This window comes from Mastomys coucha, unplaced genomic scaffold, assembly GCF_008632895.1.
Source record: "Mastomys coucha isolate ucsf_1 unplaced genomic scaffold, UCSF_Mcou_1 pScaffold9, whole genome shotgun sequence".
NCBI lineage: Eukaryota > Metazoa > Chordata > Mammalia > Rodentia > Muridae > Mastomys > Mastomys coucha.
Genome location: NW_022196915.1, coordinates 103054757 through 103063410, shown reverse-complemented (window position 1 = coordinate 103063410; position 8654 = coordinate 103054757). Strand labels below are relative to the sequence as shown.

General features: G+C 44.1%; 1 long non-coding RNA gene across 1 annotated transcript; it reads right to left on the bottom strand.

The window, feature by feature from the left end:
* Positions 1-329: 329 nt before the first annotated feature.
* LOC116085244 lies at positions 330-6326 on the bottom strand. Its single transcript, XR_004116459.1, has 2 exons — positions 6222-6326; positions 330-605 (listed from the first exon to the last, which is right to left on the bottom strand). It is a non-coding gene; the product is annotated as an uncharacterized LOC116085244 (long non-coding RNA).
* Between the last annotated feature and the right edge of the window lie 2328 nt (positions 6327-8654).

The window sequence follows — 8654 nt, the reverse complement described above, 5'->3', positions numbered from 1 at the left end:
AAAGTGAAAATGGCTTGCATTTGCTTGGAAGTCTGTGTGTCTGCAAGCATGTATGTGTGTCTGTCTGTGTGTCTCACAAAGGGTAAAAGCACTCGAATACAATGTAGAACATCAAAAGGTTGCTGTTCAGCATTTGTCTATTATGTGATGTGAACAGCAATAATAAAATACAGTCAAGGTCATGTTTTTAATGTGACCTAAGAAATGAAAGGGCCCTGTCACTAATGGAGACACTGAATTTTTTATTTGGTTAATGAAAAGCAGAGCTAATGAAAATGATGGACTTGGAAATGGGAGATGAAGAGAAAGGAAGGCTCATATGGCCTTAGCAAGGTAAAAAAGCATTTTAATGAGACCCAGTGTTGGGGGGTTACGAACTTTGGGTGGTGATCTTTTGAGGCACTCTTGCTGACCTTTGGTGACCCTGCAATCTTCCATGGTCTGTCCGTCGTGTCAAACAATGTCTCCACTAGTGACAGGGTCCTTTCATCTCTTAGGTCTCCACTGGTTTTCTCACTGTTCACCCACTATCACCACTTGGCTTCCTCTTTGTGTTTTCTTCAATCACCATTGATCTTCAATCACCGTTCATCCATTTTCTGTTGCTGAAATGGAATGCAAGAGACCAGATAATTGATAAGGAAGGTTTTTATTTTGGTGCATGGCCGTACAAACTAAGATGGCTCCTACAAGGAGCTCCTGCTAGTCTCAGCTCAAGCTGGAAAGCTGATGATTGAGGGAATGTGTGAGGAAGAGACACAACATGGGCAGTCAGACTTTATGACAACCACTTGGCATCCCACCAGTCTAATTTCACCAGAGAGTGAGATTTCCTTCCCATCAGAAGGGAGGTCTCTCCCTGTACCTACCCACCTTTCAGCATGCTTTGTTACCAATCTGATTTCAGCATGAACTTGGCCTGGACAAAGCACACTCAAAACCAGAACAATTCTCCTTTCCCTGAGCTCTCTTAACCCTTTCCCGTGTGACCGACGGCACGGAAAATATGTTTTGATCATGGAAAACAGTTCTCAAAGGTCAGAAAAACCTGAAAAGAGGTATTTTTGGAGCCAGCACTTGGGAGGTTGAGACAGGTAGATCATGATTTCACAGTCATTCTTGGGTGCAGACCAAGTTTGAGACCTGCAGACCCTATCCCCAAAAGCCAAAATAACAATGTCATTTGAGGAGAGGGAATCATCTTTAGGAGAAATGTCCTGGTCATTTCTTTATTATGTAATTTTCCCCTTTTCTCAATCTTTTTGTTTTGTTTTGTTTGTTTTGTTTTGTTTTGTTTGTTTTTCAAGACAGGATTTTTCTGTATAGCTCTGGCTGTCCTGGAACTCACTCTGTAGACCAGGCTGGCCTCGAACTCAGAAATCCACCTGCCTCTGCCTCCCAAGTGCTGGGATTAAAGGTGTGCACCACTGCCCAGCCCCTTTTCTCAATCTTGACCTGAGTGCCTGTGTCTTCCTGGATTATTTATATTAATTGATGACAATCTCATGTATTCTCAAAAGCAGAGAAGATCAAACTCCAGTCTCTTCTTACAAGGATGCCATTTTACCACAGAAGCACCAACCGTATGGCCTCATCTAAACCTAATGATGTCCCATAGACCACCACCAAATGCAACATTCTGGGAACACATGCATAGGGTAGACACAAAACTCATTTCCTAGCAGGTAGGAGTGGTTATTGCACTGCCAGAGATGATTCTGAGAATCAGTTGGAGCAGAAGCCAGGGCAGAAAATGGAATGGCTCTTAACACTTCCATGTTTCCTTCTGGATTCTCTGCCTGCTCTGAACCTCTTGTTGGAGTTAAAGCACTGGGATGAGCTCATGGGAAATGACCCTGTCAGCTTTTGGGACAAAGGAACCATTTTTCCTTAAGTTGAGACACATCTGGGTTGTTTGCCTAAACTTTGAGGTACTTAACATTCAGAGATGTGAAAACCATCTAGGAAATACAAGGAAGATAATTGGTTCAGATGTCACAATTATCATAACAAAACGTATTACATATGGCAACAGGATTTTTTCCATAATACTTTACAGAGAAGCCAAAAGCTTTCAAACTACTCTCATCAATAGCCAGATGTGTTGTGACATTCTGTAATCAAGCACAAAACCCAGCCCTTCCCATAAGGGGAAGAGTGTAAAGTCCTCTGCATCAGACACCCACATCCCCAGGGCTGACTTCCTGCATCCCTTGTACCCGAAGCTCAGTGCTTTCCACGAGTCCTGGAAGAGCAGGATTCGCTTCCCACTACCCAGACTCTCACAGTGTTGTATGCTGATGGTTCACAGCACATCTCTTCCTAATGGTCTGTACATTGTACTCCTACATATGCAATTTCAGGCCAGCTCAAAGCATTAAGGCAAACCCTAAGTCTGACCGTCTCTGTCTACTCAAACTGAAGCCCATTCAGATGAGTAAGCTGGACTAACATAGGAGTCCCTGATCTCTGGTCCTGGCTCAATCCTGAACTACCTGAAACAATGAGGCAAAATAATCTCCCCTCCCTCAGGTTAATTTTATCAGGTGTTTGATACTGGCAATACAAAAGTCATCAATGCAGACAACACAGGGGCCAAAAGGAGTGCAAAGATGACAGGTGCCTAAGCCGGAGGCGAGAAGCCACACACGAGGAGAGTGGGTTTTGAGGTTAAGTGGTACTATAAGAGCAGAATGTGGTATAGATTATGGAGTTGGTCTAGCCAGTAGTTCAGGAGACAGAGCAGACCAAAGCCAGAAGTGGATGTAATGTTGAACGGTCCACCCAGTGAAACTGCTTCTGTTAAGCCTGCCTCACCTCTTACACCGCTACAACCTTCAAACTTGTACCACAAGCTACAGACCAATCCTTCAAGCCATGAGCCTGTGAGGACTGCACAGACATACACCATAACATTTTCTACACCACCTAGGGTCTGAGTCCCAGGACACCCTTCTAAAGACCATGTAGCCCCCCCACCCCCATTCTGCTCTGCCACTTCATGGTCATCTGTGAATTCCTTCACAGATCACTTGATGGCAATTCCTACCACCGTGAGTGTTACACTCCATCTCTTCACCACATGTTGCTCATGGGGAAATTTCCTTTTCTGCACCTTCTCTGACTCAGTTCCTGCTGTAACATTCGAAAAGTACTGCTACTTGTTCTGCGGAGTTTACACAGTAGCTTCAGGGATGCTGGAAGCTTCTGAGGGGCACGGATGGTCTTAGTCCCCGCCCCCAAAGCTATATTGTATGTTATAGCATCGCAGGTTACTTCTTTTCTTAACCTTTTCCTGTAAGTGTCCAGAAAAAGGACATGGATCTTCCTTGTATAATTCATTGAGTTATAAACTAATAAGCTCACTTATTTAATCAACATAGAGCTGAAGAAATGGGATGATATCCGCCCCAGCTCCCTAAACACTCCCACCCCCGTTGAATCCTGCCGACCAGCGTCTGTTTGCTCCCTGTCTTTTGACTTCTAACATCAGATGTTAGCTTTGCAAATTTGCACATAGGAGACTGAATGAAAATATTGCGATTCTGAGTTCTTGTACAGCTCAACATACCTGTTCAAGAATTCTGTGACACTCACTCAGATTGCTGCTGCAGACTGAACGTCATTGTTCAAAGGTGTTTATTGCTGTGCAGAATTCCATTTAAAAAAAAATAAACCATGCTGTGGGGTTTTTTTTTTTCACTCTACAGTTCACAGATATTTGAATAGTTTCTGCTTTAAATTATTATAAAGAAAGCTATCACCAGGCAGTGGTGGCACGCCTTTAATCCCAGCACTTGGGAGGCAGAGGCAGAGGTGGAGGCAGGCAGATTTCTGAGTTTGAGGCCAGCCTGGTCTACAGAGTGAGTTCCAGGACAGCCAGGACTACACAGAGAAACCCTGTCTTGAAAAACCAAAGGGGAAAAAAAAAGCTATCAGGAATACACAAGCATTTTTGTTAGGGGTGTGTATGTGTGTGTGTCTGTGAGAGTGTAATTGTGGGGGAAAGGCTGAAAGAGAAACTTCTAAGTCATATGATAGGTGTCAATGTTAGTCGATATTTACAAAAACCTTCACAGGAGTTGACTTCATTAACTGTCACTAGGAAGAACCCTGTTTCCTCCAGCCCTTGACAACTGCTCACTTCTAAATGGTAGCATTATTGGTAGCTACACAATAGTCCTCACTACTACTCTTGACTTGCTTTTCTGTGTGTACAAGCATATGTGTGCATGTATGTGTGCAAGTATGTATATGTGTGGGTGGGTGTGTCCATATGTGTATGTGTATTTGCCTTTTAGAGTTCCTCCTCCATCTCTGAAAGGTTTTGTCCCCTAACCTACCGTGCTGTGGACCCTGCCTGACTGAAGGATCTTTGCTCAGCGTCTCTGAAGTCCTGTGATGGGTGCTTCTTGGATACCCACAGCAGTGCATGTTTCACAGAAACAGGAGTGTGGGGTGTGTCTTTGTCAGGTGAAAACCCGCTGCAGCTCTCTGGGAAGAGGGAACGGTCTTTGAAGAAACTGCTTGAATTTGTGACTCAGACAAATTCTAAGCTAGACTCCACATCCTTAGAGGTAGGAGCACATTAAGAAACACAATTATTTCAAGCAGGACACAGAGCTGTGGTTTCCACTCTCTTCCGAGCTGTGGTCAGTGAATTCACGTCCCTGTGTTAACAGCAGAAGCTCGGTCTCCTACTCGTTTTGCAGCACAGGATTGGAAATCATTAGCGTTTGTTTCCTTCTCTTTACTTAGTGTATCTTCTACTTAGTAAGCCTCAAACACTCATCATGAGTCTCTTGGTTTGTTTGTAGAATCCAGGAAGTCATGCATGGCAGCTGAGGACTGTACTAGTAAGCTAACTCTACCTCTGTTCCTCATTCTTACAAATTTTAAAGTAACAAATGCTATTCAGCATAGGCTTCTCTCCACACAAGTGCTTGTCAGTACATAAAACACACTCATTTCACCTCTTTGAACTTCCTTTCGCTCATTTGTATAATAAAAACAATATCTCCTCTTCATTGAATTCTGAGTGAGTCAGTTGTTAAAAGCATAGTTCTCATCCAGCCCCAACCAAGGGAAAAGTTCAATTGGGATGTCTTAGTCAACTGGTGTTCCTTTGCTGAGAAGTGACACCCTGACTGCAGCAACTCCTATAAGTTAAACATCTAACTGGAACTGCATACAGGTTCAGAGGCTTAGTCCATTATCATGGCAGGAAGCATGCGTCACACAGGCAGACTTGGTGCTGTATCTACACCTGCATAGATAGGCAGCAGGAAGAGAGACTCTGGGCCTGGCTTGAACCCGGGACACACTTCCTCTAACAAGGCCACACCTCCTAATCCCTGCCGAGCAGCAACACTCCCTAATGACCAAGCATCCAAATATAGGAGCTTGGGGGCTGGAGAGATGGCTCAGCGGTTAGGAACACTGACTGCTCTTCCAGAGGTACTAAGTTCAATTCCTCGCAACCACATGGTGGCTCACAACCATCTGTAATGGGATCTGACACCCTCTTCTGGTGTGTCTGAAGACAGTTATAGTGTAGTCATATATATAAAATAAATAAATCTTAAAAAAAGAAAACAGAAAAGAGGCAGAGGCAGGTAGATCTCTGAGTTCAAAGCCAACCAGAACAGCCAGGGCCATGTCTCAAAAAATCAAATATAGGAGCTTATGAAAGCCACTCTTTTTCAAACCACCATACACGGTGTACTGGCTGGTTTTGTGTGTCAACTTGACATAGGCTGGAGTTATCACAGAGAAGGGAGCTTCACTTGGGGAATTGCCTCCATGAGATCCAGCTGTGGGGCATTTTCTCAGTTAGTGATCAAGGGGGTAGGGCCCCTTGTGGGTGGTGCCATCCCTGGGCTGGAAGTCTTGGGCTCTATAAGAGAGCAGGCTGAGCAAGCCAGGGGAAGCAAGCCAGTAAGGAACATCCCTCCATGGCCTCTGCATCAGCTCCTGCTTTCTGACCTGCTTGAGTTCCAGTCCTGACTTCCTTTGGTGATCAACAGCAATGTGGAAGTCTAAGCTGAATAAACCCTTTCCTCCCCAACTTGCTTCTTGGTCATGATGTTTGTGCAGGAATAGAAACCCTGACTAAGACACATGGCAAATGATCAGTATGTGTTTACTAATGTTGGCACGACAGATTGCCACAAATGGTGGCTTTAAGACACTGGATAGTGTTTTACCACTAGTATTTTTACCTTTCTGGCATTGTGCTGGCAAATCTTTTTCCTCTGGAAGCTTGGGGGAGAACCTGCTTTCTGGCCTCCACCAGTTTCCACAGGCCACACACCTCTCCTGCATCCGTGTTCACACCTGAGTCCAACCCTCCTGTGTTCTTCTAAGGACCATTGTGATGGCATTGAACTAGAGTCCTCCCCTTACCTGAGCACCCACAGACTCCTCACATCACATGGCCACCCTTGTCAGTCAAGGTCACATCCCCTCAGGACCCAGGGATCCTCTGAGCACACCACGGGGGCCCTAGCTAAACTTACCAGTCAGCATTACCACTGTGGCCACAGTTAGAGGTCTGTTTTGTTCCAAAGGGCAACCTCTTTGCTATTCTTACTTCCCATGTTTGTGTAAGGAGCGAATGTAAATATTTTCTCTTCTCCTTCTAAGAAACCTGTTCTCAATTAGGGAAGAACAACGCGGGATTTTGGGTTTAGTTGTTTTGTTTGTTGTTTTGTTGTTGATTATTGATTCTAATGGACATGGGCATTTACTGTAGATTACTTAAAGATAGGACATAATTGGAGGAAAATTTGAAAGCTTTTAAAAGCCAAGGGCAGATTTTCCCTAACACTGAGACAGGACCTGGGCTGTAGGGAACAGAGACATTTATGAGTTCTGGGGTAGCAAGATTACAGGATCATGGGTTCCCAACGCATTTCAGCTCCATGTCCTTTCTATGGCTGGGACGGGGCCTCTGAGGATAGCACTTCCCAGAATCCTTTGTTAGATGGGATCCTTGTGATGCTCTGTCTGTCGACAGGAGGCATTTAGTCTTTCTCTACGTGGGCTATGTCCTTCCTCCTGGGGGGTGGGGGGAACATAGTGATAAGACACCATTTGGAAAGACAAAGCCCTGCCCAGCACCAGAACTATAAAAAATAAGTCTGTATTATTTATATTACTTGGCCTTTTTTGTGTTCTTATGACTGGAAGAAGGTATTAGTGAAGCACTGACTTCATTTCTTCAGAAGCATGTCTCTGAAATGCTTGCCACTTGTACTGGCTGGTTTTGTGTCTCAACTTGACACAGGCTGGAGTTATCACAGAGAAGGGAGCTTCAGTTGGGGAAGTGCCTCCATGAGATCCAGCTGTGGGGCATTTTCTCAATTAGTGATCAAGAGGGTAGGACCCCTTGTGGGTGGTGCCATCCCTGGGCTGGAAGTCTTGGGTTCTATAAGAGAGCAGGCTGAGCAAGCCAGGGGAAGCAAGCCAGTAAGGAACATCCCTCCATGGCCTCTGCATCAGCTCCTGCTTCCTGACCTGCTTGAGTTCCAGTCCTGACTTCCTTTGGTGATCAACAGCCATGTGGAAGTGTAAGCTGAATAAACCCTTTCCTCCCCAACTTGCTTCATGGTCATGATGTTAGTGCAGGAATAGAAACCCTGACTAAGACACCACTCCTCCAGAAGTGATGAGGAAATCCCGACTTACCCACATTCCTGTTCCTCCTCTCCAGAGCTTTACTTGCTTCTTAAAAATCTGTTCATTTCATAGAAGCATAGATTCTGTCTACCATATCTGCTGTTTGTAACTCAGCACTTCACACCTAGATAATCAGTGAATAGATGTTGAATTATTTAAAGAGTGATTGCTTCAAGCAGAACGTATAGGATAATAGAACTTCAGAGCTCAAAAAAAAAACCAAAATCTCCATTACAGATGACCAAATCCTGTCTTCCTATACTACTAATGAAGAAATTACTTTGTTCAGGACAAAAGTCACAAAGCTTACAGTAACAATGTGTTTTGAACACAACGAATAAGAGAGGGAGGGAAGAAATGACATCAGAGGTAGATCTAAACCCAGCTCTAATTCTGAAATATTAATCTTTATGATCCAATGTAATTACATGGGCACTGATAAATTACACCAGCTCCAAGAAAATAATTACATCAACTAATAATTTGAGTTCCAATAGAATTTATAAATTATATGTCAGCTATTCATAGACAAAGGTTCCTTCTTCAGTCAGCTCTCACTGCGTGCAATTGCGTTATTCTTAATCTTTCGGTCGTATTTTCTTACCTATAATAAGGGCTATATTTCCTCTGTGTGTTTTTCCATGCCATAGGAATTATGTTCTCTGTTGTTATTTATTTAACCTTTCTCCCCATTGGTGAAAACAGACTTGGTGGTGAAAGATTTGCATAAACACAGCCACCCCTTCTTAGACACTGCCTCGAAGGTGGCCAGATGACAAATATGATCTGCTGCTCTGGACTCAGGCAGGCTGGGCCCAGAGCCTTGGCTTTCTTGTGTTGATTTGGTTCCATAGAGCTAACAAGACCTCTGTGGGAAGACAGTGTGAGGGACTTCCCAGAGCCTCTGAGTAGAAGCAGAACCATAATTTAAAGTCTCCAAGAAGTCTTTGAAGGACAGTCAACAAATGAAGGAA